General features: G+C 50.0%; 1 protein-coding gene and 1 pseudogene across 2 annotated transcripts in view; both read left to right on the top strand.

Moving 5' to 3' along the window:
• Positions 1-24,592, top strand: part of PKNOX2 (PBX/knotted 1 homeobox 2) — a 291,449-nt gene that overhangs the window by 89,600 nt on the left and 177,257 nt on the right. For both annotated transcript variants that reach the window (XM_005870910.2, XM_005870912.2), the window contains exon 2: positions 23,752-23,821. The gene's annotated coding sequence lies outside the window, so the exon portion shown is untranslated. The remainder of the gene's footprint in view (positions 1-23,751; positions 23,822-24,592) is intronic.
• LOC102263223 overlaps positions 1-24,592 on the top strand; it is a 25,412-nt pseudogene extending 820 nt beyond the window's left edge.

The following is a 24,592-nucleotide window of genomic DNA, read 5'->3' as shown; positions in this document are numbered from 1 at the left end:
GGGTGGAGGTTGGGAGAAATGAACAGAATGCCAAGATTTCTCCAGTGTGGATAGATGACCAGAAGGGAACTGGTGCTGTAACAGAAACAGTGAAGACAAGCTCCCTCCACACCTAGCACAGCTGTGGCTCATGGTCCCAAGAAGCATCTGATGTGTGTAGTGGCTCCAGAGCATTGGGTGCTGGATACACTGACGGTGTGTTTGCTTCTCGTCCATCTACCGGTCCCCACAAGCTGAGAGAATGTCTCCCTCTCATCATTTTCTGTGGAACAGACTTAATTATGCCCTAACAGGAGATGAAGGAAAGATCAGCACGCAGCGGTTTATTAAGATTGATGACAAGGTCCAAACCGAGGTAACCCACCCCGCTGGCTTTATGGATGTAATCAGCATTGACAAGACCAGCGAGAATTTCCGTCTGATCTGTGACACCACCGCTTTGCTGTTCATTGGATTGTGCCTGAGGAGGCCAAGTACAGGTTGTGCAAAGTCAGGAGGGTCTTTGTGGGCACAAGAGGAATCCTTGATCGGGTGACCTATGATGTTCGCACCATCAGCTACCCGGATCCCCTCAAGGTAAACGACACCATTCAGGTTGACTTGGAGACTGGCAAAATGACTGATGTTATCAAGTGTGGCACCTGTGTATGGTGACTGGAGGTGCTAACCTGGTAAGAACTGGCATCATCACCAACAGAGAGAGACACCCTGGAGCACTCAGCCAGCTCAAGTGCAGCATCATGGGAGTTGTGGGGTCAGCAGCCAGGTTAGGGGATGGGAGAGAAAGGGAAGTGAGGACAGGCAGTCATGAGCATAAATCACTAAAGAGAAAGATAGGAAGGATAGCATTTCAGAGGGTTGAGAAAATAATTTCAAGATGAAATAATTCTTTACATTCATATTATAATTTATAAAATACTTCAAGTCCATAATCTTCACAATATTTAAGGAAGTCAGATGGAGGCTGTTAACCAGTGAGTCTCTGAAGGATGCAGGGCCAATGCATGTGCTGATGAATGCCCACTTCTGGGCCAGTGCTCTCCCTGCACTCTCAACCTAGGGGTCTGGGGAGACATTGTATGTTTGCAGGTCATGGTGGGTAGCCTGAGACTAGGGGACGCTGAAGATACACAAATACACACTCACAACTGTAGGGATGGAGGGTCAGAGCCCAGGTGGAATCAGCTGGCGGGGGGGAAGGAGGGGGTTTTGTTTTTGAGGTGGGAGGGCAGGAGAGGGAGGCTAGAGATACAGCCTGTAGAGGGGACACAGCCAGCCGACACTGAAAACACCCAGATGGAAAAGTCAAAGACGTTTATGAAGCCACACACCCACAGCGCACGAATGACCGGGGCTGGGCTGGAGAGGACAAGCAGGCTGCGGCCCCAGAGCTTGGCTACAAGGTGAGGTCAGAGCCACCTTTATTGCGAGTGAACAAAGGGGTAAAGAACCCTCTCCTTAGGCCCTGAGCATAGAAATCTTGAAGGTGGGGAGCGTGTCCTTTGTACTTCACACCCCAGCCCTGTGCCTTCTTCACCCACCCTCACCTCTACTTGGTCTCTGTCGGTGTTCTGGGCAGTTCTCTTGATCCAGCTCTGGCCCCAGGAGACCCGATCAGCCCCCATAAGAACCAAATTGCTCCAGGGGAGTGTGGCCATCACTGGAGGTGAAGTGAGGTGGCAGTGGTGGTGGGGACTGGGGGTGGGCCCTGGACGGGTCTTCCCTCTGGACTCAGAAGAATGAAGGTGTGCGATAGAGGTTCTGCCAGAGCCTGGCCGGAGAACAGAGACCCCCACAGAGGTGACCTCTCCTTCTGAGGCCATGCCTTTGATCCGGGAATCCAGGAGGGTCCATCCCATGGGCCGGATGGTACTTCTTGGCACTTATTGGCAATTCTGAATTCCACGCTTCCATCGGTCCAACCTCACTGACTGGAACTCCAGGAATCTGCCCTCCTCACTTTCGGAAGGTCATCCAGTCCTGGTGGCTGCAGTCCTTGAGGGATGGAGCCCACGCTGTTCTTGTTCTGAGACCAAAGTCTGCATTTGGGGCAAAGGAGGTCACAGTGCCTCACAGAGCGTCCTGCCTCCCCCCCACGCCAGTGTGGCCTCCAACCTGCGTGTCGCAAATCAGGCATAGGTGCTGCGTTGGGGGTCACAGCCACCGTCACGGACACAGCTGGTGGGGCACGTGGGGATGGGTTCCTTCCCAGGACACCTGTGCTCTTTAGCTCAGGGTCTGGGTGTTCAGGTCTCTCGCTGTGGTTGCCCCCCCCCCCCCGAGGGTGACTGACTGTCCAGTCCTGGGACTGAGGGGTTTCCTGGGACACAGGACCTACAGTGGGGAAACCTGGAAGTCTCAGGGAAGCTGGGACGAGGTGGTCATGCAGCCTCGAAGGTCATCCAGTCCTGGTGGCTGCAGTCCTTGAGGGATGGAGTCCACACTGTTCTTGTTCTGAGACCAAAGTCTGCATTTGGGGCAAAGGAGGTCACAGCACCTCACAGAGCGTCCTGCCTCTCCCCCACGCCAGTGTGGCCTCCAACCTGCGTGTCGCAAATCAGGCATAGGTGCTGCGTTGGGGGTCACAGCCACCGTCACGGACACAGCTGGTGGGGCACGTGGGGATGGGTTCCTTCCCAGGACACCCGTGCTCTTTAGCTCAGGGTCTGGGTGTTCAGGTCTCTCGCTGTGGTTGCCCCCCTCTGAGGGTGACTGACTCTCCAGTCCTGGGACTGAGGGGCTTCCTGGGACACAGGACCTCCAGTGGTGAAAGCTGGAAGTCTCCAGGAAGCTGGGACGAGGTGGTCATGCTGCCTCACTTCCACTTCTGGAGATGTTCAGAGGTTAGATCTTTAGATTCTACCGGCACAGCCTGCTTTTCCTCTGGGATGATGCCCTGTCTCGTAGGTAAAAGGATGAATTCTAAAGTGCGACACCACTGTGTAATGTAGAGGCCCAGGTGGAAACCCCCTTTGTCACTCCCTGCATGTGCAAGTTTGGGTGAGTGACTTCATATTTCTGAGCCTCGGTTTCATTATCTGGGATAAGGTTGATAACACCAATCTCACAGGCCACAAGGCCGAATGAGACGACGTTTGTCAGTCAGGCACATAGAATGGCCCAGGCACAAGTAGGAGATGGTACATCTCCCTGTCTCCTCCCTCTCCTGACTTGCATGATAGTGATACCCATTCTGCAGATGGAGGAGGTGAGGCTGAGGAGTAGGAATAATTCACGCCGAGTCAAAATGGCAGAATCAAAAATCAGCGACAGACGTGCAGCTCTTGTTGGCCATCTTCCTACTTGGGATTAAACAAGCTGTTTCGTCTGCAGTGGCCCCTGGATGAGGGGAAGGGACCTTTTCATTTATTTGTTTCATTTATTTCATGTATTTGTCCATTCATTCATCCATGCATCCATCCACCCATCCATCCATCCACCCAGCCATCCATCCAACTACGCGTGCCAACCACATGCCAGGTACTGTTCTAGATGCTGGGGATCAATTGTCAACAAAGGGCATAGACTTTCTGCCTCCATGAAGCTTACATCCTGGTAGGGGAGACACATGTATGATGTGAAGAAGTAATAATCACTCTGAAGGGAAAACAAGCAGGTTACAGGGTAGGGAGTGGAGGGGCCATGGGCATCATTCTACTGGGGTGGCGAGGGAAGGCCTCTCGGAGGGGTGCCATTTGAGCTGCGGCCTGAAAGAATGCAGCTGGGAACTTGTGGCCTGCAGTCTCCTCCTCCTGGAGCTCCCAGCTCAGCCCAGCTGCCCCAGGGTGGAGTCAGCTGCGGAGGAGACAGTGAGTCCGGTGTGGGCTGCACAGTAGGTGGGAGTGCAGCTGTTTCCTTCAGCTGTCCTTCCACGGCGCGGACTGCGTTGCTGGTCTGAGCTTTCAGGACGAGGGAGGAACCCAGGCTGGAAAATTAGTGTTGAGGGTCAGATTGCATATGAGGATAATATAAAAAGGCTGCCTTGCTCCACTTGGGGACACTCTACATTTGGGGACAAGTCACAGTGTGTTCAGTTTCCCTTATAGCTCTTCTTCTTTGGCATTGCCTTTTCCTTTAAGAAAAAAAAATACAGCCCTGTTTGGATTGCATGGTAAATGATTTATGAACATTATTCTTCTCCCTTAGTTCTACCTGTAGGAGCTCCAGCCCTCACAATCCTTTTCATGTTGATTAAGTACATTTGAAAGCAAAAGGAGACTCTGAAATTGCTTCACAATATAGACTAGTGGCTTCCCTGGACCCGGGAGGCATTCCTCATCTTCCCTTTGAAAGAGCTCCTTTGCAGCTGGTTAAGCAGCACATCAGCCCAGAAACGGGGAGCCAGTCTGTGTGTGCCGAGGGGGCAGATGGAGCGTGTTCTTTCTAGAGCTGGCGGTTAGGGATTTGAGATCCTGGGATCCCCGGATGAGGAGCGTTCCCGGAGTCATCCTTCCAGTCCAGGTGTGACTTTACCTGGCTTGGCCCTGGCTGGTCAACCCTGGTCAGGAGGATAAGAGCATGTTCTTATAGGACCTGTCCAAGCTCAGTGTTTTCAGGAAACCCCACTGTATAGGGCATGGGAGAGGCATGTCCCAGCCATCTGTGTATACCCCAGTCACATGGGCGGTGTGTGTGCAAAGGAAACACGAGCCATAGAGCCAGCAGCCAGCGGAAGGTCCTCTTGGCTTGTTCTATAGTTAGGGCAGGACCAGCGGCCTTCCCTAGTTCCTCCCCATCCTTGTTTGTTGCTGTGTGATGGAGATCTTGGGCACGTACTCTAGGGAGGTGCCTAATTAAGGTCTAGCCTCAGAGCTCACTTTGACCTGGTCTGAGTCAACCTGGAAGGTAGACTTAAGTAGATTCTGTTTCTACTGCATGTTCAGTGTCTTGAACCCCAGTCTGGCCCAGGGCCCCTTTCCACAGGTCTTCATGTCACAGATGAAGTATGTCCGTTTTCCCTTGGTCTGCTGCAGAAATAGTGACGTCCTCTTTCCAGCCTCCTTGCCTCACAGATGTCCCTGTGAGTGGCAGTCAGCTTCCAGTCTTTCAAATTCAGGCTCTAAGGGTTTATTAGAAGCCCCCATCTTCCAAAAGTTATTCCCTCTGGGGCCTCCCTCTGTGTATGAACCCAGCTCCCTCCTCTGGCCCTTCCCAGGTGGATTTCCTTAGTCATGCCTGCTTTGCTGCTTACCTTCTGGGTGACTTTGCAAAAGTCCCTTCAGATCGCTGGCTCTCCATTTCCCATTTATTAAATGGGAATAAGACCATTTGAAGAACAAAGGAGACTCCAGTTTTGATAAATGCTTTGTAATTGTGTTTATTATCTCCTCATGACAAACATTAAAGTAGATACTTAAAAAATGTAAACATTTAAAATTCTACTGTCTGGCTGCATGCACTGTGGGACATGGGTGAGACGGTGCACACAGAGGGAAAGACCCCGCCCATTCGTGTGGAAGCCTGAGGAGAAATACTGGTTGTGCCAACCCAGCCTCAGTCCTCCCAGCGGAAGGAGGGACTGAGCTCCTGCCATTGTCTGTCCCTCACGCCAACCTTGAGACGGTTTGGCCCCAGCTGAGCAGCTGGTGGAAGTGAGACCCAAGGAGATAAGTGAGTTCCTCGGGTCACAAAGTCAACAAGTGATGGGGCCGAGGATCCCACCCAGTTCTGCCTGACCCTGACGTCCCTGCCCGTGTGATATGTCAGCACCCACCTCCTGGGCCGCCTTGAGTTCGGCTGGGCCTCCATCATTGGCCTTGACTCACTGCCACCTCCAGATCCTACCCCCTTCAGCTATAATTCTAACTTTAGCAGTTTACCCCTGGAGCTAAGCATTTACCCCTCTGAGTCTCCTCGCTCCCCACCTCTCCCTTTCTCTCTAATGCGCACACCGGGCAGGTGCTTATGAAGCACAGATTAATGCGCCAGCCCCTTCCTGGCTGAGAGCGAGTGAACTTTCTACATTGTGTGTCTGGGAGGCCAGCTGATCCTGGAAGCGTTGTCCATCTGAGCAGATTTACTCCCCTTCTGAGTTTTGCCTGGGCTGGCCCTGCCTCTGTGCAAGTTGAGTCATGCCTTGGGGTCAGCCTGGGAGATCTGCACCCTGGTGTTCTAGCCCCCAGTTAACTGCAGACACAGCCTGTGCCTACGGGTACAGGTGTGGTGAGGGGTCCTCATCCCTTTGCCAACACTCAGAAACACGTGTGCATAGCGCCCCTCCCCAACTCTCTCTCTGTCCCTCTCTCCCCATCTCTCCTCTCTCCACCTTGATGTCCCACTTAAGCTTCTGTCCACTTCCAGAGCCCCCACTCTCTCCAGAGTGGCTCAAAGGGTCTTTTGAGCAGGAGAGCGGGGATGTGGGAGAGTGGGAGTGTGTGTGTGGGTGGAAGTGTGGGTGAGCAGGCATTCCTGGGCCTGGGAGGAGAGATGAAGCTGTGAGCTCCCCAGGGCTCCAAGGGTGCGTGGCTGTGTACCTGGTGACTTTTGAACCAGCTCCAACCAAGAGAAATCTGTGGTGGGAGAGCCTCAGCGAAGGAACTAGAATCTCCATGAAAACAGACTTGGGTTGGAAGCTGTCTGCTCATGTTGGCAGTGTTGCGCGTCCTGGAAGGGGAAGGCCGCGCCTTCCGGAGCAGTTGGGAGGCTCTCAGATGGTCCAAGTATCAGCTTGCTAGTAAGGGACTGTTTTCCCCACCAGGAGGACGGGCTGTGGGATTAGTGCAGTAGTAATTGGTTTTCTAATCAAGGCTGGATGGAAAGAAAAGCTGGGAGCCGTGGGAGAGCTCTGGACCGTGAGTCAGGGCCTTGGCAGACAGCGAGGGTGATACAGCTCCGAGACTCTAGCAGACCTGCCACCTCCAGGCATTGCTTATAAATGGACAGAACTTGCCCGAGGCTCTCAGCCAGGGAAGCAGGGTCTGAGCCAGGATGTAAACTCTATTTTCCACTCCCCGGTAATTCATGAAAGCCGGAGGGTAGAGGTGAAAGGGGCTGGGAATGTCCAATGAAGGTTGGACCGCTCTCGGTCTCTTCCCGGCCGGGGCAGTCACACACCCGGCTCAGCTGTTTAGTGTCTGCATCTTGCTTTCCAAAGAAGCTGGGAAATGGTTAAGAAGGGCCTTTCCAGTCAGTCTTTGCTACTGAATTAAGTTGGTCAACTGTGTTGCCTCTTTCTAGATTGACTTATGGACCCCAGGTCCTCACAGGTTTTGGAATGTAGAGAACGAGGCTTTTGCCAGCTGCTGAGATGCTTTTGTGTTAGATGAGTACAGGGATGCATTTTTCCTCCCTGGTGTACAGGGGAAGGGTAAGAATTTGTATTGGGTCCAGACCCCATCACGTCGTCTTCTCTGCTCCAGAGAAACCCTCTATGGTGCTGCGTCTGGTGGTGGCAGGAGCCAAGGGGTAGGCAGTGATGGGAGAGCTGTGGGTTCGAATCCCTCTGCTCCTGATAAACTGGGTGACGGTGGGCCCCTGGCTCTGACCATAGACAGCGTGAGGTGAGAGGAGAGGGAGAAGGAGAAAGAAGCTCGGAGGCAGTGCTGGTAGGGCAGAGAGGTGGCTGGGAACCCAGGGTGCCACTCCTCCTGCAGCCTCCATCCCCTCTTCCTCTCCAGCTAGAGGCCAGGGTACTGCTGTATTGTTGCTGGGTAGGTGTGTGTCTCCCCCAGCCCCCCACCCCCCATCCTGTGCTCTGCCATCTTAAAACTGTGAGAGACATGGACAGAATGGCCTCCCAGAGTTCTCTGTTGACCAGAGAGGCCATGATGGGCTGGATTGGGAAGTTCTGTCCAGAGCAGCCTGACTGATCAGAGGAGGCAGCTCCTCCCGCCCTCTTCCCTCTGCTAGCCCTTCGGCTCAGTTATGTGCTAGTAATGGAGCTGCTACTGCTGGGGCTGTCGTTGAGGAGCAAGCTCCTCCCGCCCTCTTCCCTCTGCTAGCCCTTCGGCTCAGTTATGGGCCAGTAATGGAGCTGCTACTGCTGGGGCTGTTGATAGGAGTCTTCCCTGCTGACCACATGCAGGGTGTACATGGGACAGGGTTGGGCTTGAAGAACATTCAAGGCATGTATCAGTTAGAAGATGAAAGTAGCAGCAAATCCAACCCAAAGTGTATTAAACAGTAAGGAATATGTTTTCTTATACATTATGACATTCAAACCAGGACTGCTCTGGGACTGGATAAATTCAGTGGCTCAATGACATCAACAAGCCCCCGGTTCTTTGTCTGTCATCCCCCAGAGATGGGCTCTGCTTGCAGCCTAGGTCTCCTCTGGGTCATACAGTGGTGGGCATTGCACCATGTCCAGGTTTGCAATTAGAAACAGTAAAGTGAGTCAGCTGTAAAACTCGGGGGGAGGGGGTAATGGAGGCTGTGACAAATGGCCTGTTGCAATTCATATAAAAATTTTAAAAAGCACCTGCAAAATATTTTCAGTAAAGTCAAGAGACAAATGAGAAACTGGAAAAAAAATTGCAACTCACATCACAGGGCTATTCTCCCTAATATACAAAGAGTTCCTAAGAATCAACAACAAAATACAACCCAATAGAACAAATGGGCAAAGAATCTGAACAGATTCACAGAAAATACAAACGGCTCTTAACATGTAAAAGGATGTTCAGTCTTACACATAATACAAGAAATGAGAACTATCCTGAGATAGCATTAATCATTCATGTGTTAAATGAGCAACATTCAAGAAGTTTGTGACACACTGTATTGACAGGGGCAATTTGGCAATATCAAAATTATAAATTATTTGCCATTTGACTCAGCAATTTCATAATAGGGAATTGATTTTAAGATATACTTGCACATAAGTGAAATTATATATATATGCTATGTTTATTATTTGCAACACTGTTTGCAATAGCAAGCAATTGGAAATAACCCAAATGTCCTGACAGTGGAATACTATGCATTTAAAAAGAGGAATGGGGAACTTCTCTTTGTACTGTTATGGAAAGATCTCCAAAAATACATTTGGAATGTAAAAGGGAAAAAATCCACCAAGGTTCGGAAAAGTGTGCAGAGAAGATAGAAAACAAGACTCTACATTTGTGTTTGCTTGGACAGGGGGAGACAGGAATGAGAGGGAGGCATTTCAGTGCATACTTTTATACACCTTTTGATTTTGAACCGTGTTACATGTTACCTTTTTCAAAACCAAACCAAACCAGAAGCACTGAGCAAATCCCATGAAATCTCTGGGAAGACCTGCTGACTTTCCCCCGGGCTCTGAATTGTGGAGTAGGAAAGGGGTGGATTTAAGAAATGATCTAGAAGTGAACATCCCTGGTTGGGCGTGGGAGGGAGAGAAAGAACAGAGGCAGAATCGAAGGTGGTTGGCAGACGTGGATAACTGCTCGAAGGGCACGGTCCTGACATGGAACACGGGAGAGGCATGTTGGGGGAGGAAGGAGGCCTGGAGCATCACTTCACCTTGAGAACCTGGTCTCTGCACTTCCCCGGTCACTCCCGGGACCCTACCTTGTTCTATTTCTCCATCAGTCCACGGACTTAGAGTTTGCTGGTGACAATCCCCCCGATCAGACCAGTGAGCATAGCCCCTTGGGTGTGAATCCTGAGACAGAGCTGGGTCTGCTGGTGGCTCTGGCAGCAGCCTGAGTGTAGGGTCTCCCAAGGAGCAGAGTAACAGATGTCTGGAGCTCTAGGGACAGGGAGGAGGCCCAGCAGGTGGACACAGCAGCAGAAACCCCAGTCGCCACTGGGTCAGCGTGTCCCAGAGAAAGGGCGGGTCCTTGTCTTCATTTCTCATCTCCGTTCTAATTCTCTCTGGCTCACCGTCTGCTGCCAAAGAGGATCCTGGGGCCATGAGCCCTGTGCCCGTATCTTCTCAGGACTAATGTCTGCCCAGGGGCACCAGGGCACTGATGGCTGTAGGCGAGTAGATGGGGCGGGGAACCCAGAGGAGAGGCCCTCTAGGCAAAATGAATGTGTTTTATGTGACACTCACGTGAGAGACGCAGTGGAATGGGACGTGTTTGTGGTCCATGAACCTTTTTCCGGCAATAGCAGTCCGCCCAGCTCTGGGCCCTGCTGCTGGCCCATTGGCAGAGATGGGGCCAGGAAAAAAATGAACTTGGACTTGAGGCTAACAGCAGCTGTGCTTGTCGGAGTTGGAGGCTTTATGAATTGGTGTGTGAAACAGGGCCACACTCTCGGTTTCAATTGTAGCTGGAAAGGATTAGAAGACAATTAATAAATCATTTAGTGCCCCGAGTTTAAGTAACTTATTATTATGGGCTGCATCTCTTTATTACGCTTTACTGAGCAACATTGGCGAATTTCCTTCAAATGTCACACAATTTGTATGCCATTTGTTTCAGAAGATTTTTTAATGCACACATAAATTATTAACCTGAATTCTTCAGGACACAGTGCCAGAATCCCGACCCCTCCCCCACCATCCCTATGAGTCTCTTAAAGACCCCCTGTCCCCAAAACGATGACAGTGCCAGGCCTGCTGTCCCAGGGCCTGGGGAGAGCACAAAGAGCCACTGGCTGTCTCCTTGGATTGGGCACCTGGGCAGAGACCTAAAGGGGCTGTGCGGAAAACGCTCGTGTTTTTGGATGATTGGCTGGAGGCTGGAGAGGAACAGTTGACTAAAACCCTTCCTTCCAACGATTTGGTAAAAATAGGTCAGGCTGGCAGGGTGGGCCTGCCCTTAAATAAAACCGGGTCCTGTTGGCGGGGAGCTGGGAGCACTTCAGAGACCATGGACTCCAAGCTGTGATGTCATCGATTGGGATATTACAGAGGCCCAAGATACCAGACCCTGAGCCTGTTAGAAAGGTGTGTGAAATCAGAGCAAAGAAGCTGTAAGTAGGAGCCTGAGAGTTGCCCTAGGGCAGTGGTCAGCAAACTCATTAGTCAACAGAGCCAAATATCAACAGTACAACGATTGAAATTTCTTTTGAGAGCCAAATTTTTTAAACTTAAACTATATAGGTAGGTACATTGTTATTAACTTAATTAGGGTACTCCTAAGGCTTAGGAAGAGTCACACTCAAGGGGCCAAAGAGTCGCATGTGGCTCACTAGCCGCTGTTTGCCGACCGGGGCCCTAGGAGAAGGCTCAGAAGCTTGAGGGCAAAGATTTTGTGACTTGTACTTTGACTGCTTGGAGATTTAAAAAAATCGTTTCGGTGTGTTTATATGAGGTTGGATTTATGAGGTGACTGCATAGCGAAATCACATGGGGGTGAGGAAGGCATGTAGGTCACAGAAAGATGGCCTGTCTCCTTTGAGGTGGGAGTGAGGGGGTGGGTTGGTAAAGGCATTTTATCTATTAATTCCCTTTCAAGAGCACCAGCAGGGAAAGTCTCTGATTGGGTCACTGGGAGTCACAGAAGGCAGTTTCACCAGGAGGGGCCTCTACAGGATTTGCCCTCAGTGTTGGGGAAGCCTCAGGCAGCCCTCCTTGCCAGCTCTGCCACCCCTTTGCCCTGGAGGGAGCTGGCTCTTCACTCCCAGACAGAGCTGCTTTTGTGTCTCCCGGGAGGGAAGACCTCACTGCAGCCAACAGAAGGGCCTCGGGCCAGCCCTGCCCGAGAGGGCTCTCAGCGTCCCCATGCCCAGAGAGAATCACCTGTGCCAGCCTGTGGCACCGCCAGCTCTGCTGCCAGCAGGTGCCAGGTGGGGACAGTCAGCTGCTCAGGAGACAGACTGTTCGGGGTAGTTACAGCTAGCAAGGGATCCCGTTTTATCTACCTACCATCAGGGTAATCTGTCCTCTGCTGGAGGCACCTCGAGGAGCAGTGAGCAGGTACGGCAGATGGCAGTGCAGCCGGGTGACTCCGGGTGACGGGCTGGAGACTGAGGAAGCGGCCAGCCCTGATCTGGAGGCTGCGCACTGCTGCTAACTCAGGAAACCTCCGCCCTCCCCTGTTTATGGTGAAACTGGGCCTCCTTCAAGAGAGGCAGTTTTCCTACTCGGTTTGTTCTCAGATTGGTGTTACACCCTGGAGCCAAATTAGTGGCTGAGAACAATTGGAAACAAATGCTCTTTCAGCATCCCACTGTGATCTGGATGCAGGTGGGACACGAGGCGGCCTTCTCCACTAAGCCACCCTCCGCGGAGAGCCAGCATCCCAGCCGTGGCCCAGCCGGAGTCCCCACGCTCAGCCCAGCCGTGCTGCACACACCTGCCTGCCCTCCGCCAACAGGCGGGAGTCCTGTGAAGTTATTTATGAAACAATATTCAGGACCAGCCCCCGGGGGCAAGTTAGGAATAATAAATGGAAGTGCTAATCGGAGGCCCAGGCCGCTCAAGAGCCTGGAGCTGTCCTGCTGGGGAGGGGGCTTCCTCCCTGGAGGCTTCTTCCTACAGCCACCATGGTGGGCACCCTTCTCCGCCATGTGGGTGGCTGTTGACTTGGCCTGGATGTCAGAGTGAATATTTGCACTGCCTCACCTCTGACTGGATGTTCCTGCCTGTAGTGGGAGACTCTCCTTTGTGACCCCTACATACCTGCTGGTGACACCTAGCCCCTCAATCCACTGGCTGTCTCTCCTGTTGGACTGTAGGTGGCTTGAGAGCAGGGAGCTGGATTCTCCAGTCCCGTAAAGGGTCTACACTCAGAACACTTCTGGTAAAGCAGAAGGCCCCGCTGGCCTGGCTTCCTACCCTGGACTTCCCAGGACATGTCTCCACCCCTCACAACCTGTTTCTGCAAATGTGAAAGGAGGAGGTCAAAATAGATGATCTCTAAGGTTCCATACAGGTCCATCCGACCTGGTTCTGACCCACTGGCTCCCCCATCACCTCTGGGCCAGCTCTTCTGGGCGGGCACTGCCCATCGTGGCTGCGGTCTCCTCTGCACTGGTGGGCCGGCTTGGCCATTATGCAGGGTTTCGGTCTGGGTCCTCTGCTCTGGTGGCCAGATACTGTCCCCTGCCCGAGCTATTTCCCCTTGACATATCCCCCCTTCTGTCACTGCCCATCGTGGCTGCGGTCTCCTCTGCACTGGTGGGCCGGCTTGGCCATTATGCAGGGTTTTGGTCTGGGTCCTCTGCTCTGGTGACCAGATACTGTCCCCTGCCTGAGCTATTTCCCCTTGACATATCCCCCCTTCTGCCACTTTTCTGAGTCAAACAGTTGAAAATTTCCTCCCGAATAAAGCCAGGTACAAAATGAGAACTCTTTGGCACAAAGCATGTATTTGCTCTGCCCTCCTGGGAGGCTGCATTTACTCTTCTTTCTGTCCCAGAACCCATTGAAGGCCCAGTGAGGGGGCCCTCCTTTCTACTAAGGTGGCCTGTGGCCATCACACCATGCACTGCGTCCTGTTCAGGGGAGCGGTGGGGGGGGGTCTCCGCCCGCTTCTCTGCCCTGTGCAGACCTGCGCCTGCTTTCTGAGAAACCAGTCATACCTCCTTGCATGAGAGAAATACTTTTAACTTTTCAAAGTACATCATTATTTTACTTCATTTTCAAAGTATGTCTATGTTGCAGACAAGGCAGGATAAACATCTTGATTTATTTGAGGCCCAAATATTTATTGGCATCTCGTCCAAGATTCCTTGGCATCTTGGAACTTTCAAGCTGAATGCGAGCTTAGTGAGTATCTTCTGCGCTGATTCCTAACTTCTCGGAGGAGTTGGACAGCCTTGCAATCGTGGTAAAGTTTGTAAATCTACAGAAAAGTATACACACCGATGCTGTTCTGGATAAAATCTCAAGGGGTTTGTGGACCCCTAAAACCTCAAGATTCCTCTTGCCTTACTTCAGCCACTCAGCTTAATAGATGGAGAAATGGAGGTCCAGAGAGTTAGGGGGGCACGCGTAAGGTCAAGGACAATAAAGACCAGGACTGCTCCTAGGTCTGATCTAAAGCCCTTGCCCACCCCCGCTCACTGTGCTCAGCACAGGAGCCTCCCAGTCTCTCCCCATAGGTCCCCGTCTATTGCTCATTGCTATGTCCCCATTCCTGACTGTCTTTCGTTTCAGACTAGAGAGGGCCCAGCTCTACCAGACACCTCTCTCCTCCCCTCCCACCATTTAAAAAAACTTATTTTTCCTTTTCTGCCCTAAATCGTGTCTCATTTGCCAGCATCACTCTTTGCAGTCAGTCACCTTGGGCCAGATGTTCCCACAGGAAAGCTGCCTCCCCTGTGGGCAGACTGGCCCCGGAGCCCAGCCCCTTTGTTCCTGGCAGCCCACCCCTCTGCATTCTCCCACTGTGGCTTCAGAGAATGGGGGTCCCTGCTCTCTCTATCCGCCTGGGCCCATATTCTCTCCCGGGCTTTCGGCTGCTCATTTTTCTACTCTTTAATACCCAGGTTCTTTTTTCTTTAAATATATATAAACTGGGAGAAGTTAGTAAAAGAGTACACACACACACACACACACACACACACGCAAAAATAGGTTTACAGTTGTAATATGAATAAATAATACAGTATTAATAAATAATAATGTAACAATAAACTCTGTATTTTTGTACATTCACAACTATAAACCTGCTTTTGCCCATCCCTCCGTCCCCCCCTCTCTCATGTGTATATGGTGGTAAAATGCACATAAAATTTACCATCTTAACTATTTTTAAATGTACAATTCAGTGGCATTAAGTACATTCATATTGTGCTTCCATCACCACCATCCACCTTAGAGTTCTTGGAAAACTGAAACTCTGTATCTGTTAAATCATAACTCCCCATCTCCCCTCCTCCAGCACCTGGCAACCACCATTCTACTTTCTGTCTCTATGAATCTGCGTGTGGAATCATAGAGTATTTGGCCTATGGTGACTAGATTATTTCATTTAGGAGAATGTCCTCTAGCCCATCCATGTTGTGGCCTGTGATATTGTGCTTCCATCACCACCATCCACCTTAGAGTTCTTGGAAAACTGAAACTCTGTATCTGTTAAATCATAACTCCCCATCTCCCCTCCTCCAGCACCTGGGAACCACCCTTCTACTTTCTGTCTCTATAAATCTGCGTGTGGAATCATAGAGTATTTGGCCTATGGTGACTAGATTATTTCATTTAGGAGAATGTCCTCTAGCCCATCCATGTTGTGGCCTGTGTCAGAACTTCCTTCCTTTTTAAGGCTGAATGATATTCCATCGTACGTACACATGACATTCTTGCCTATGCATTCATCTTAGATGGACACTTGGGTTGGCTCTTGTTGTGAACATGGGTTTACAAATGATCTCTTCGAATCTTGCTTTTAATTCTTTTGAGTATATATGCATAAGTGGAGGGATGGTTTTAAGATGTCATTATTCTCTGCGCTTGCTCAAGTCTACTTTTATTTTATTCTTAAACTGACATCTTTTGAGCAACTACTGATCTCACTGGGTCTGTGGCACATGCCACAAAGTGCGCTTTCTCAGAGAAAAAGGGGCTTTGGGGACTCAGCTGTCTTCTCTCTGCAGTGCCCTCCCTTTCTAATCACTTCTGCTCCCTCATCATGCTGTGTTTCTTCTTAGTGCTGACCACCTCTCAACATTATATATAATTTATAATGTGATATATAAATCAGATATATACATATATTTATAGATTGCTTTCTCCATTAGAATGTGAGCTCCATAAAAGCAGGGAATGTTGTGTTTTCTTAGTTATTGTATCTCTGACGCCAGGCACAGTGCCTGGTGCATATGCCCAAGACATTATTAAGCTATTTTAATGCTACATGGAATAAATGGATGAATGATTGATTGATTGAATGAATGAATGATTAAGCAAGGTACTGTGTCTACCTGCAAGAAGCTTACAGTCTGGTAGGAAGATAGACACACTAAAACTATAATGTAAGGCAAAATATAGGGATCTTGCGTGGTGCATAACAACGTGTGAGGATGCCCAGAGTTGACCCAGGAAGTACCTTTGTGTCCTTGGCAGGTTATTCACTCAACATTGATAAAAAGGCTCATGTCACTGAGGAGCTTTAAATTCATTTTCTCGGCAGTTCCCCCACAACATCATGCTGTGATATTATTACCGCCAGTTTTCAGGGAAGGAAACCAAGATGCAGAGAGATTCAGGAGCTTGCTCAAGGCCACACAGCTAGGATGCAAGGTGGATTTGAAGTCAGGTCTGGCTGCCTCTCAAGCCCAACCTCTTTTTCTTTCTCTTAGCAATTATTTTTATTTTCTTTATTCAGTTTCTTTTCAAAAACCACAAAAGTGGCAGTGCTCACTGCAACCAGAAACAAGGCAAAGATACGCTAAAGATGGAGAGCCTTCATCCCTGTTCCCGTTCCCCCATCGGCTCACTGTGAACACTCGGGCTGTTCCTTCCACTGCCTCTGTGCTCACACAAACACGGGCAAATGGTGAACTCATTCTTGAGTCTTCTCTGTTTTCACCAAATGGAATGCCACTGCACATGTCACTCTGCTCCTTGCTTTTCTTACTTTGAGCATTATGGCCAGCGTGCGTGGCAAAAGATACAGATCCAATTTGTTCTTTTTACAGCATAGTCATACCCCAAGTTACTTGGCCATTCCCCACTTGGTGGGGCATCCAGGCGGTTTTGCACGTCTTCCCGCTGAAGATGCTGCCCCTTTGTCCTTATGCATTGCTGCTTTCCTCCATAGGATACATTCCCAAACTGGGGCTGCTCACAGTGTATGTATTTTTAATTGTCATAGACACTATTATACTATCTTTCTCAAAACATAGTAGCAACCCAGTCATGCTTTTTTGTTGTTGTTAATTCTCATCTGAGGATTTTTTTCCATTGATTTTTTGTTGTTGTTGTTGTTAATCCTCACTGGAGGATATTTTTCTATTGATTTTTTTAGGGACAGTGGAAGAGAGAGGGAAAGACATAAAACATCGATGATGTGAGAGAAACACATCGATTGGTTGCTTCCTGCACAAGCCCTAACAGGGCCTGAGCTGGGGAGGAGCTTGCAACCGAGATATATGCCCTTGACCGGAATTGAACCTGGGACCCTTTGGTCTTTAGGCCGATGCTCTATCCACTGAGCCAAACCGGCTAGGGCTCCAGTGACATTTTCACGTCTCCTCAGAGCCCAGTGGCTTTGGGCTCATCCCAGCCCAGGACCCTCCAGAAAGGCTGAGGGACACCTCTTTCTTCTCTCACCCTGTGGCCACACGTAGACCCTGGGCATTGCTCTGACCTCTCCCTCGGCCAGTAACGACTGGCTGTCAGGGTACTGGGACATAGCCCTAACTCTGGAGGTCCTTGGGCAGACCACTCAACCATTCGGGTTATTGGTTTCTTCATTCACAAGTGGAAGGAGGCTGGATTAGCTAGATCAGCTGATCTTCCTGGGTTGAGATACCTCCAGAGCTGGCTCGCAGGTGAAGCACTGGGATTTGTCTGCTTTGGGGAGGGGCACTGCAGGGAACATGAGACCCTCAGCCATCTTCCCTAAAAAGGCCTCCCTGCTGCCTCAACTGTTGGTTCTGCAAGGAAATCGTGTGAAAGGTGGGATTCTGGAGCCAGACTGAGTCAGACCCAGGTTAGACTCAGCTCAGCCGTGTACCAGCTTTGTGGCCTTGGGCAGCTTGCCTCACCTTCTGCACCTTGATCCCCGGGTCTGTTAAGTGAGCACAATAAAATGGCCCAATGCGCCAGAGCCGTGCTGTCCAATACAGCTTTCCCCAGTGGAGGAAGTGGTCTCTATCTGAGCCCCCAGAGCGACAGCCACCAGCCACATGGGGCTGTCCAGCACTTGAAATGTGACTGGTGAGAGTAAAGGCTGAATTTTAAGTTCTATTTAATTTTAATAAGGATTTGATTTTACGTATAAAGCCACATGTAGCTAGTGCAGCCGTGGGCAAACTACGGCCCGCGGGCCGGATCCGGCCCATTTGAAATGAATAAAACTAAAAAAAAAAAAAAGACCGTACCCTTTTATGTAATGATGTTTACTTTGAATTTATATTAGTTCACACAAACACTCCATCCATGCTTTTGTTCCGGCCCTCCGGTCCAGTTTAAGAACCCATTGTGGCCCTCGAGTCAAAAAGTTTGCCCACCCCTGGGCTAGTGTGTACCTTACTGGACTGTGCAGCTATAGAGGATGAAAATGGGATACGTTACTGCAGTACATAGAAGGTGTTCAGCTAGCCCAGTGTCTGGCCATAGTAAGCACTCAACAAATGTTTGCTATTATTAGGTATTATGTGTCTTGCTTTCCAGCTCACCACCCATGGCTCTGTGACACCTCACACTGGCTGTCGCAGAGTCACTTGGGGGAGGGCGGGCGCGGGAGGTGTTGCCGCGGTGGTGCGTGTCAGTAATGAGCCTTGCACTAAATGTTTCTGGTCTGCTACTTTCCCTGGAGGGTCATGTGAGCCCGAGTGGTATGTGGCCTGCTTTGCAAGTGATTAACATGGTGTAAGCAATCTACATAGAGAGAAAAACCCTCCGTTGGTATTCCATTATTCTATTAGAGTTTCAGAGCTGGGATTAAGTGGACATGATTTCTTCCTATGGGCCATTAATTTTGTTTTATTGCTGGTCTGATGGCCATTACCCTTTTTTGCCAATGCATTCCCCCATTAGGTTTGTACAATTAACAAAATATGTGCTGTTAGGGCTTTGATAGGAATAGTGGGATGGAAATAACGGGAGGGGGTGCAATACCACTGAGTTGGGGGTGGGAAGAGGCTGGACTTAGGGGTGGGGCCTCAGGAAGAAAGGGGGTGTGGCCTCTTTGTAGCCCTGCCCTGTAGCCCTGGGCATTCCTGGAGATCACCCCTGAGGCCCTGGCCTGCTCTCTCTGCCAGGAGTGGAGAAGTTGCCCAGGGGAGAGGGAAGGACACAGGTGGGCCTGCCTGGTGGCAATGGCCTTTCTCCAGATCCCCTCCTTCAGCTTCCAGCTGGGAACAGAGTGAGCTACCCTGCCTGACCCACCCGTGCTGTCACCTTGAACCTGAAACTCCTCAGCAGGCAGTTTGCGTCAGCCTCCAGGTGTCTGGCCCTGTGACAGGAGAACTCTGGGTGACGCTTTGCTTCTCTCTGTAGGTCACGCAGGAGGGCCTGGGCCTGATTAAGGGGCAGCTGGTACTCAGCATCAATGATTGCCACATGGACATGCAGGATTGGCATTGTCAGGTCATCCAGGTCTTTAAGAAAAGTTAGAAATCTGGATTTTTAAATGAGATTTCCCACTTTTTAGATGGTGGCAGAATTTACAAAAACACTGGACAGGGCAGAGTTCACCTGCGGGCTGCCAGCTGACCACCTCTGCCCGGCAATGAGGAGTCATCAAAGGGCATTAAGGACGAGTGGATGAGATCAAATGTGTGTTTCAGAGAGATCTCAGGTTGTTGGGAGGTGGTGGGTGGCTAAGGATGGGAAGAGGCTGAAGGCTGGACCAGTTAGGGGCCCAGGAGAAGAAAGGATGCTTGAGGCAGGTCAGTCACCTGGGATGGAAGGAGAGCAGTGACACTCCTGGTGAGAATAAGCGAGTCTTACTCTTGATGTGTTCACACCTCAGAGGATGGCCACAGGGCCAGGCAGGCTGCCCTGTGAGTGGATCCTCTGGCTGTGGAGGGGTGGCCCCTGCAGGGGCCCTGCCGCCTGGGAGCCCACACTGCTCTGTATGGAAGTCCTCCCCTCCTCACCAGCTTCTGTAAACAGGTTATGAGTGTCTCTAACTCCTTCTCCCAGGCAGGAAAATCATTAGGATTAGCCTGCCAGTGCCAACAGTCCTTATAGGGTCTTCTGTACAGGTACAGCCCCAAGAACAGAGTCTTGGGTCTGGGCTGGGCCTGGAGAATGTGACTTAGGCACCTTTCCCAGTATCTCTGCAACGGGGTGCCCAGCGCTATCTGTGGCCCAGGGGACTGAGAACGGGTGTGAATCAGCATCGGTTCTTCTGAGGAAGCCCATGCAATGCTGGCTGGGTTACTGTCTCAGAGCCCAGTATTTGGTACCAGGTATTAAGTTAATGACAGTCAGGGCACAAGCCCACATCTGTGATGCCCTGGTCTACTGCTCTCCGCCTCAAACCATGGCTCATCTCTCTCCATCCTCCCAGCTTACCTAGGTGAGCTTCAAGGTGCTCGCTCAGCTGTCCTTGAGTACGTGCTGCCTCCTATGGGAGGTTTTCTTCTGTCCCTGTTCCCACCTCCTTGCCAAACAAACATGAGCATTCAACAACTCCCTCCTCATTTTCCATTTAACGAATTTCCTCCTATTTATGTGAATGGTCATCTCATTTATGGTGTCATTTTATTTTCATGGTGAGTAAAACAAGCTTTCATTTCAATTCTGTTTGTATTATTGCGTGGGTGCTTGTCTGAAGGCCTTTACATGATCGCTCGCCTGCCAGGACCACAGAACGCTGGCTTCGGAAAGGCCTAAAACCTCATGCACACAGATGATTCCCCAGCGTGGGTCCCGGGTCAGTGCCAGACCAGGAAGACTTTCTGCTCGTTCATGGTCACGAGGGCAAAACAAGGACAATGTGGAGAGATTGCATGTGCCCATATGTGTGCATCATACACATGTGCATGTGTGTGTGAGAGGCAGGCACAGGTTGAAAATGCTTTCCATAATACTCTGTTCTACTCAAAGGATAGCTCTTTTTCCTTTCCTCACCTTTGGGGGGTTGAATTACTTAGTGAAATGATGGTGAAAGAGACACTTAATATTTTGTCCATATGTAAGTTTGTCAGCTCTGTCAGTCTCCTGCTATTTGTGACATTGTGCCGATGGGTGAGACCGCATCCGGGAGACCGCGATCTGGAGCAGCTTCTCACCCAGTGCAGGATCCTCCGTCCTGTGTGGAGAGCTCGCTATATCCAAGGAAGCCCAGCTTGGGTTTGGATGGTTCTCACTGCTAGAAACTTCTTTCTTATGTTGAACGGAAGACTGGCTTCCTCTAACATCCATGAGCTAGTCCTAACCCTACAGTCCAAAGGAGCGCAGTTTCTCTGGCATAGTTTCTTCAGATGTTTGGAGGACCACCATGTGGGAGAAAGGTTGCTGCTTTGCCAGCATTTCTAGGACCAAAGGGTGTTATTAGAGAGGGACAAATGAAGGGACAACTCTAGCTTCTTCCATTTCTTCTACTTCACCGCTCCTAATGATGAAAATAGCAACAGCAATAGCTGACATTCAGTGAGTGCTTATGTTGTGCAAGGAACTGCTGAGCACTTTATAGTATATGAAATCTTCAATCCTCACAACTAATCTCAGAGGTAGAGCCCCTGTCAGCCCCATTTTACAGATGAAAAACTGAGGCACAGCGAAGTTGGGTAATTGCCCATTGTCACACTGTAGTAAGGGTCAGAGCTGTGCAGTTTGATTCTAGAGCCTGCACTATTAACTACTGACCGTTTTATCAGTACTTTAACTACTAGATGCCTTCGCCCATCTCTCTCTTCTACTCATCGCTGTCCAAGTTATTAAAATATGCCAGAATTGCACCAATGAACACAAAGTAAGGGACCATGTGCCCCTCAGTTGGACATGGTATGTTTATTAATACACCTAAGATCATGATTTATGGGTTTGGCAACAACACCACACCCTGGGCTCATCCTGAGCTTGCATTTGATTCAGCCCACTTTTTAAAAAAACCAGGTCACCTATGCTGTGTTTTTGCAATTGATTTTTGAATGTGAGAGTAGGATTTGGTGTATATATTCTTGTCAAAATTTTCTACAATCTGTAAAAAATAAAAATGGATTTTCATGTGGACATAATATAATTTAATGGTTTTAGAGTGATGGGATTGTAGGCACTTGTACGTTATCTTCAAAATTATTTTATTTATGGTTGTCATGATGTTATTGTGCAAAAAGTAAAAACTGATAGAGGAAAGATTGATTTTTTAGTTCTGGCCCATCCTTTCACCATGTTAAAAGCGTTATAACACCCTTGAATCCATGTCTCTCGCATAGCAACCACCCCTCCCAGCTTTGCAGCATATGCACATGGCGAGTCTGCCATATCTTCTTCCAGGATGCTGGTGTCTCCACAGGATGAAGGCCTGCTCCCTGCAGTTCAGTTTGGAGACTTCCTGTACTGAGTCTAGTATGCTCAATAGCCACGTGACCATACTTTAGGAGAATACAAGTTGAGCTCATTGCCCATCAGGGGCTGGTTCGGAGCTGCTGGTTGTGGATTCTGGTTGGAATGAAAAGAGTCCATCATTAAACATTTCTGAGAACCCGATGCATGCTGGGGATTCTGCTGGGTTCCAGGGCTATACAGACGTATAAGATGTAGCCCTCATCCTCAGATCTGGTCTTGTCTCTGATGTCATGCAGATGGTGGTAGACAACCCCAGAGGAAGTGCCTCATCTTGGGGGACACCTTCCTCCCATGGGCACATCACACTCCCCCACTCCCCTCGGTACCTGAATCTTCTACCTGAAATCCCACCTCTTCCAAGGAGCCTCTCTGTCTTAAATAGAAGGAAAATACTAAAGGTTGTGGAGATGGGGCAGGACTTCTCTTCATGTCATTTCCTTGTTGAAAAGCCTTCCGTGGTAACTTTGTGTGGTGACAGTAACTAGACTTGTGGTGATCACTGTGTAGGTATGTAGATGTCGAATCACTGTGCTGTACACCTAAAGCTAATGTAGTATTGTGTGTCAACTATACTTTAATTAAAAATCAGAAACTTCAATGGCTCCATGAGCTCACAGCCCAGCCTGGCCTCTCTGTCTGACGTTCTAAGCTCTGGATGCTCCGGTCCAGCCGGCTCGTTCAGTGTCAGTCCCTGCTCTGGACCCTCTCGGGCAGGCTGGCCTCTGCGTTGTCCCAGGGCTCTGCATGCTTCTTTCTCTCCTCCTTGCTGGGATTGCTCCCCTTTCCTGGGATGCCCCCTCTCTCCCTTCCATCAGCCAAATCTCTCCTTTCCAGTCCTCCAAGACCCCTGGAAACTTCCCTGAGTGCTTCATCTCTTTCCGACTTCATTTCTCTGTGGAGAGAGAATTATAGTCTCCACCACACAGCTCGGCACAGCCATATATATAGTCTTGTCTTATCTGATGCTGTTTCATGTGGTTAATCTTATTCCCCCAATGATGCCGCGGCACTTTTATAACAGGACCCATGGATCTTATTCCTGCTGCACCTTGCGAGTGTAAATCACAGAGCAGACACCTGGTGATGTGTGCTGGGCTCTTCCTGTTCTTGTTCATGTTGCTTTACCTCAGAAAGAGAATAAAAAGCAGTCATGTTTTTGATCTTCCCAGACTTGCCTTATTATTTTCCACGCGCGTTCTTTTCCTTGCGGCCCAACTGGACTCCGCACCTTTGCTTGAAAGTCCTCTCCTATATCACCCTTCCCTATTCTTGCCATCAGCAACAGGATTAGTTTTGTTGTTTGTTTGCTTGCTTTTTGCAGCCTTCCCCACATAGACTACAAATTCCCGGGGGCTGCTCAGCTCTGTCCCCTGCCTGGGGTCTCCTATCAGACAGGAGATATCAGTAAATAATAATTGCCTCGGCCAGCTCAGGGCTCTCCACAGCCATGAGCCTCTTTCTCTGGGATTTCTCTAGGGAAGGGTGTGGAACTCAAAGAAACTGAGGCCACAAGCAGGTAAGAGAGAGCGATCCTGTCTCTTTGTCCTGGTTAGCTGTCTACAATCATAGTTTTGTACCAGGAGTGCCTTGCTCAGGAGACTTAGCCACTCAGCACTGTGGGCACAGGGCTGCCAGCCTGGCTTTGCTCCTGGGAAGACCTACTTCTGATTGTACTGTCATCTTCTTGGCTCTCACTCCCAGCAGAATCGTACACGGTCTATAAAAATGTTTTCTTTCATTGACAGGTGAAGTCTGGAGCAGGACTCTGAGGCTTTCTGTCCTCCATGCCACTCATCAGAAGAGGGACTGTGAACTGTAAGTAAATTTGATCAGCGTTTTCTGTGGTGACTCAATAAGGTTATGGGTTAAAGACCAGCCTTGAACCTGATCTTTAACAGCCATGCATTGTGCACGAGAAATCAACAGTGGGATAGTCAGAACATAAACTGCGGTGGACCTCTCATTAGCTTAAGTCTGAATGTGACAAAGAACACAACATTCTATTTACTTAGACTATTGATGGTGCAGGGCATGGACATGCTGTGTTATGTGTGTCAGAGAGGGCACCTCTTGGATTTGCAATACTGACCCAGGCCCCGGCCCCTATTGTCTATGGACTCAGCCTGGGGGTCAGTGATAGGAGGGCCTGGGCTGAGGTCATGGCCCTTGTTGTTAAATCTGGTTATTTCTAGGGAGGGGTGAAGAAGGATAAGGAAATACCGCTGTCACTTCCCTTCCATTACACAATAACCTTCTACCTTAGACTTGTGCTTATTGGTTCATATTGGTTCTCCCACTTGGCAAGATTCACACACCTGTAGGACCCGGCCTCAGTCCAGCCTCCTCTGTGGAGCCTCCTTTGGTAGCTCCAGCTGGATCCTTTTCTGCAATTCCGCTGCAGTCACATGCCGAGCACCCTCTGGCCCAGTCTGGGGGAATCTGAGGCTCATCTGGGATTCCCACCTCTTCATGTCCTGCAGCCTCGTGCTGCGCCGGAGGTGTGAGCTGCGCCTGGGCTGCCCTGGCTCCCCAGCTTCTCCGCCCTGCTCTGGGGCTGCCGGGGCCGAGCTGCTGCTGCGACTTTGA

The sequence above is a fragment of the Myotis brandtii genome, unplaced genomic scaffold, assembly GCF_000412655.1.
Source record: "Myotis brandtii unplaced genomic scaffold, ASM41265v1 scaffold325, whole genome shotgun sequence".
NCBI classification, from domain to species: Eukaryota; Metazoa; Chordata; class Mammalia; order Chiroptera; family Vespertilionidae; genus Myotis; species Myotis brandtii.
Note: the sequence above shows the minus strand (reverse complement) of the source record. Positions and strands in the feature narration are given on the sequence as shown.